Consider the following 6,000-nt stretch of genomic DNA (forward strand, 5'->3'; position numbering starts at 1 on the left):
AGGGGAAAGGAAAGAAGGGAAAAGAAAAAAATATGAGAAAAGGAAACAATGGAAGCAAAGTCTTTGTAAATAGGGAAGGGTGGAGGGGGTGAAGGGAGGGCAGGAAATGGGGAAAAAATAAGAACCAAGATACATCATGTAAAGGTACAAGATCCCAATGATGAATGTAACTGTATACCTAAAAAGTACCAATAAACGTAATAATAATAAAAAAGCAACAGATATTTATTTTACAAAGTTAATTCTCCAGAGCTGCATACATTTCCTGCTAGGCTATTTCTGTGAAAGGGGTAGTCAAATTCTTCATTAACATGGTCAGTCAAGCGTCGATTTCTTCCTTCTCCTAGGCTGTCTATGGCAGACTTGAAATGACCCTGACTTGAGAATACTTGAGTTGATGCACTGGTTTGGAGTTACCCAAAACGGAGCTTGACCTCTAGATCTTAGCTCATCCAATCCATAATCTCCAAGCCAATTGCAGTGACATTCCTTCATGCCCATCTCTATAATCTTTCAGAGCAGTCCAGCTTATAAATACTTTGCTTAGTCGATTGTGTGGATAATACTTACCTTTGCGAGAAAACTGCCCACGAATCCTTGACCACTTTGGCTCCGGGAATCAGAGCTCTCAGGTGTTGTCTTCCCTCCACAGCAGTGAGAGTGTCCTACCTCCTCCCACATGTACGTAGGTGACGACCTTTCTAGCACTCTCACTCTGTGGCTTGTGTCTTGTTAAGCTTGTCCTCAGGCTTCATTTCCTTGAATCCTGAACCTTCACTTTTCTAGAGTCATCCTGTCCATTCTCATGCAGCTACACTGAGTTCAGGGCTTGCATTCTGTGGTTCCTCAAGTGCTGTATACTTAACCCATTTGTGCTCTCTGCTGGCAAATTCTTCTTCTGCTCTGGTCTGAACACAGTTGTCAGGTGAATCTTCTTTTAGCATAGTCCTGAGGCTGCTACCTTTCCCTGACAGCCACCTTAAACACAGTCTCAAGACCATCTATTGTGCAGTTTCTGTTTCCTGGTTTCCTGTCACACTCCCCAGCCAAACCACATCACTTGCTGTACTTCACACGTACCTGACCCTTGTCAGGCATATTTGTTTCTTTTGCCTTCATTGCCCTGCGTTTCCATGCTTCTTTACTGAAATTTCATCTATTATTGCCATGTCAAATACTGCTATATGAAAACTGTCTTAACTTCCTTCATCAGAAAGAAAACTTACCTTTTGTAAACAGCTACTGCATATTCTTACCTTTTCTCAGCTTGCCTCATATGTGAATGAATTTTTGGCGTCTAGTGCTCCCTTTGTCCCAGTCACTAGATAATAAACTTCTGGAGGGCAGGAGTAACTTGCCCTGTCTCCTTAGCCACTGAATCATATATAGAGTACCTTGGGTATGGAGGACACCTCTGTGTTTGAGCTCAGAAGTCCTAAGACATAGCCCTCCTATGGCTGCCAAAGGCTAGAAGCAGCACAGCTGCCTAGATTTATTGCTTTTCCCAGGAGAAGCAATTATACCACTTTGGCTTCCCCTTTTGGCTTTCAGCCAGTGACTCTGCACCTAATCTCTAATTTTTTTTTGTTGTTGTTGTTTAAAGTGATTTTCATTCTACCCAGCCAAAGCAGAAGGATGATAGTAATAATGCAAGTTGCTGCTATTTGTGGAAAGTCTGCTATGTGTTAGAACTGTGTTTTACATATGGAATCTCATTTGTTAATCTTCACAAGAATTTTATAAATTAGGTGTTACTATCCTATTTTATGGAAGAGAAAAATCAAAACTCTGAGAAGTTAAAAAACAGTACAGAACAAAACAAAACAAAACACCTTGCACCAAAATTGTTGGAGTAGTGGGTTTGACTGGACTCAAGAGTTGAACCCATATCTATTGAGCTAGATCGTTTCCACTAAGCTCACTAAGAAAGGAGGACTGAAGGGTGGGCTAGATATGAGGCTCTGGCTCAGTTTTCCTGGATCTAAGTCCTTGAGGTTTTGGTAGGGAAAGTTCATGCCTTTTCTAGCTTAATTATGCCTCCATTGGTGGAGGACCTTGGAGAAGATGGAAATTGAGTTAATCCCTGTTTGGGTCTGAGTGCTGTTGGTGAGTAGTGAGTAATTTATAGGGTCCCAAACATACTTGATTCTACACATACTCTGTGCTCCTCCAGCGATCTCCAGAGCTCCAAGACCTATTTATGGTACCAATGGGAAAAATGTACTCTTGATGTCAAATTACAGGAAATCTGACTCTTTTCTAGATTATCCAGGTCATTTGCCTGTCACGTAAAGGTAGTTGAGAATAAGTGTAGAATATGTTAAAATTAAAGCAATTTCATATATATTTCATTAGGTATCAAAGTGGTTTTGTTGGGAGAACTCAATGCTAATTTTTAAAGAATTCTAGAAAACAGCACCTAGAACAGTACTTGGAATAAAGTAGTTATTTAATAGACATTAAAAGAATAAATGAAAAGATAAATTCAGGAATGTGTAAATGAATAAATTTTAAGTATTTTTTATACGGCAAGTAATGGAATATAATGGGTAAAGTAGAATACACCAATTATTAGCAGGGTCACATTAGGTACTATTCACTTTGAAGTTCCATTTCATCATGTGTAAATAGTGCTAGCATCTATTGAAAAGAACTATGAAATGCCTGAGATTTTACCTACTGTCAGTCTACCATTAATACTTGCCATTGTTTCAAAAATACTAGCAGAAGATGGGACTTTTGGGTCAGATAACATGAACTTTATTATTCATAGCGCAGTATGGCCTGAATGTCACTGTATTTATAAACATTCTTGCAACTCAGATGAATGCCTGCACATAGAGTGCTCTGTTAAAGATGAGGGGCCCAAAGCCTAGGTATGCTGAATTTGAAATGGATGGTAAGCACACTTGCTCTTCCCTGTGAAAGGAAGGTACTTTCTCTAATTTCCAGTTGTTAGCCATACACATGTCCTTCAGAAGATACAGTATTCTGGAACAAAGGCAGTTAGTGACATGTTTGCAAGACATACAGGGTGCATGACATGCATTAAGAATTATCTCCCAGTACCCTCTTCTTGGATTTTTAAAACATGAAACTTGAATGAACGAACACATTTTATTAGTGATTTATCCTTTTATGAGGATATACCATGCCACCTCTGTCCATGTCTCAATGCCTTGAACCATCGAAGATTTTCTTGCTAAGGACATGTATTCTTGGGGAATCAGCTGGGAACTCGGGTCCAGGATTGTCCTCACTCTGAAGCTTGGTAAAGGAGGTTCTACCATATGGCACCCTGCCATGGAAAAGGGAAAGTGAGTGTGCAAGATACCATGCTGACTCTTCAGACTTCATTGCAGAAGTGATCAGCATCACTCCTGCTTATATGTCATTGTCCAAAGCAATCCATGTGGCTAAACCTAGCTTTGGAGGGATGGAAAATATGTCCAGAAGAACTTGAATCATTTGTTTGGTGGAGAGCACAAATTACGGCTACACAGATGCAAAGTCCCTGCCCAGGGCTAGCACATTAAAAATTATTCCCTCCTTATTGCTACTCATACAGTCATGACTTTGGGCAGCATCAGAAGTGTGGGTCTTAGGTTTAGAGAAAATCTGTAGTGGTCATGGATTTAGATTGTTTTCTGTTAGTGCCTGTGCTCAAGCAAATCTGCAGAATTTCCAGCATAAAGCTATGGCCCAAGTTTGTAAATCAAGTTAATCAATAGTAATTATTACTATGCATTCAAGATTATAAATTTGTTGGTCAACATTAAAAAAAAGAAGGAACATAGAATTTCTCTCAATCCCCAATTATTGCACAGAGATAATAACTAGATTGAGGAAGAAAAAGAAAAATGTTGATTTATTTTTATTCATGATACAATGCAGTCACAGCTTCCACAGCTGAAATACTTTCTGCCTTGAACTGGTCACTGCATCTGACTAGAAATCATTGAATGCCAATAGAATGGAGTAAGCATTACTGATCATCATGGCCTCCATGCTTTCGAGTTTAATACCGCCAGACAGGTCATTAATTCCTTTCTTCAATCACTGGGACACCCTATTTTCCAGGTACTATGCTAAGGGTGTGAGTACAGTGTTCAAAGAAAAACTGACACAATTTCTAACTCCAAAGAATTTAGTCTACAGGGGAATAAGATAATAGTAAATATGAAACTCTTATTTATGTCTTGCTTACCATGGACTGTGTGATATGTTCACATTTCCTAAAAGAGTCCATAGCCTTGTGTGGCTTATTACCCGTGATACTCTTATGGAGGGACTATGGCTTTGACCATACATATTCAATGCTAGGAAAAATTATTCAGCATATTCTTGGAGACCAGAGAAACTTGGTCAGAATTCTGGTTCTCATATTCCAAATTATAGATGCATCAACATATAAATATTTTTTGCTGGATCACAAGATCTAGCCTTGTTCATAGGCCTCATATCACCCATCTCCAGACTGGGCCTTCTTTTAATTAATATTTCCCATCAATGCATGAATTATTCAACAAATTGATGGCACACCGGGTGGCAGACACTGTGCAAAGTGCCTACTTGTACCACAGATTATACATATAATACACAATTTGTGCAGTTATCTGCAAGAGTGAGGATGGTGGTCGTTACTTTACAGATAAAGAAATTGAGAATCAGAGAGGATCAGAGACTTGCCTGTTTTTTGTAGGGCTTAAAAGCCTGGACTCAACCAAGCTATGTCTGAGTCAGAACCCTTCCCAGAAGCATAAAGCTGCCCTGTGAACCACTGGCAGGTCTGGCCAGTGGATACTCTCAGCATTATAACCACAGCTCCTGCCAGACATCCCTAAATCCCCCTGCAATAACACTGGGTTATGAAACTCAGGCCAGCAGAAACACAGTCATTTTGGAAACACCTGCCTCTTCTCACTGCAACAGGGCAACTTGCTGCATTTTCTCTCCTATTCTAATGCATTCAACAAACACCCACTAAATATCCTCAACGTGGCAGGCCCTGGAGGCTACCAGAGTGAGCCCAACAGAGCTCTGCTCTCCAGGGCCTGAAAATGAAGAGGGAGAGTGAAACCCTAGAACCAAACATAATGCAAATAAACTTAACTCAGGGTTATGACAAATAAAATGCAACAAGAACAAGGAGGAGAATAAGAGGATCTTACCCTGGGAAGATTCTGGAGGGAGTGTGAATTGTGAGAGCCTCGAAGGATAGGTAAGAACACTCTAGGGCTAGAGATTCCGCAGAGAGGGGAGTGGAAAGAAAGAGTGAGTGTGAAGTAGCCAGCTCATGCAGGCAGAAGAAGCTGCCATTTCTTCCAGAGACTTGTAACTTGGAAGCAAAATTGTTTACTCAAAATTTACAAAGTCTGACTTGTTTCACAGAGCCCTTTGGGGAGGAGCAGCTGGCAGGAGCCAGGTGCACTCAGAGAATGGCCTGCCTCAAAGGTTAGCTGGGAAGAAACGATGCTGTGGACACTTAGAAAGTCTTATCTGAAAGGGAGCCATCTGGTGCTCAGGACCAAGAGAAGCTCTGTTTTTTTCCAGGCTTCTGGGTTTGGGTGTCTGATGTTCCTTCCCCATGGGCTTTATAAGGGTAAGGGCTGGTGGTGGCTCCCTGGGCTGCTGAAGAGCTGCAGCCCAAGCCTGGTGCTGCCTGACCTCAGCCTCCACACCTCTGCAGAGTGAGGTCCCTGCGGTGAGCTCAGGAACCCACAGCTGTGTCTTTAGGGCCCCCTGAGGTCTCTGTTGCTGCCATGTGAGTGTCCCCTTATAGGAGAAGTATGGGAGGTCTTTAATCCAGTCCAGTCACATCCAAATGTTAATCCATCTGGAGAGACAACTAATCCATATCTTCTGCTGCCTGTATCTTTTGTTTTTCATCTCTAGATCTTTAAATCTAATTATGCAGCCAGAACGAACCCCCTGCAAGCTCGTCTCCTACCCTTCAGGCAGCCTTTTAAGCATTTCTTTGTGCTTGGTCTCCTTATGCTC

Source organism: Fukomys damarensis, unplaced genomic scaffold, assembly GCF_012274545.1.
Source record: "Fukomys damarensis isolate Sample0158 unplaced genomic scaffold, DMR_v1.0_HiC HiC_scaffold_38, whole genome shotgun sequence".
In the NCBI taxonomy this organism is placed as follows: domain Eukaryota; kingdom Metazoa; phylum Chordata; class Mammalia; order Rodentia; family Bathyergidae; genus Fukomys; species Fukomys damarensis.